Below are 466 nucleotides of genomic sequence, written 5' to 3'. Positions count from 1 at the left end.
CTGATTTAAACTGAACAGCACTTTCAGTATAATAAACAGATAAGCGGCGCTGATACATTTAGGCAGGTAACATTTAATACAAGAATATGCAATAAAGCAGTTAATACGAAAATCAAACAATAAAAGAAATATTGAAATTGTAAAGATAAACAATTTATCTCTTAAAGCTTTAACTTTATATCCTGAAAAAAGTGCACCATATCAGTTACCACATTACAGAACACCCATCCGTACCCTCTGTTACGACTCCGCCCTTCCCTCCATCATTCCCTCTCCCTGTCCCCTCGTAACTCGACGTGGTTGGGTCTGGTGATAGATCCTGGCTGGATTCGAGGGGAAAAAGTCCTCCTCCTCAAACTTTTGATGGCTGTGCGATTGGATTTAGCCGTTAAACAAAACTTGGAGCGCTTTGAGTGAGGAATCAGTTTAGATAAAGCTCAAACCGATGGAGTTTTAGCGCGAGAAC

The sequence above is a fragment of the Penaeus monodon genome, chromosome 31 (genome assembly GCF_015228065.2).
Source record: "Penaeus monodon isolate SGIC_2016 chromosome 31, NSTDA_Pmon_1, whole genome shotgun sequence".
Taxonomy (NCBI): domain Eukaryota; kingdom Metazoa; phylum Arthropoda; class Malacostraca; order Decapoda; family Penaeidae; genus Penaeus; species Penaeus monodon.
This window is presented reverse-complemented; position numbering follows the sequence as displayed.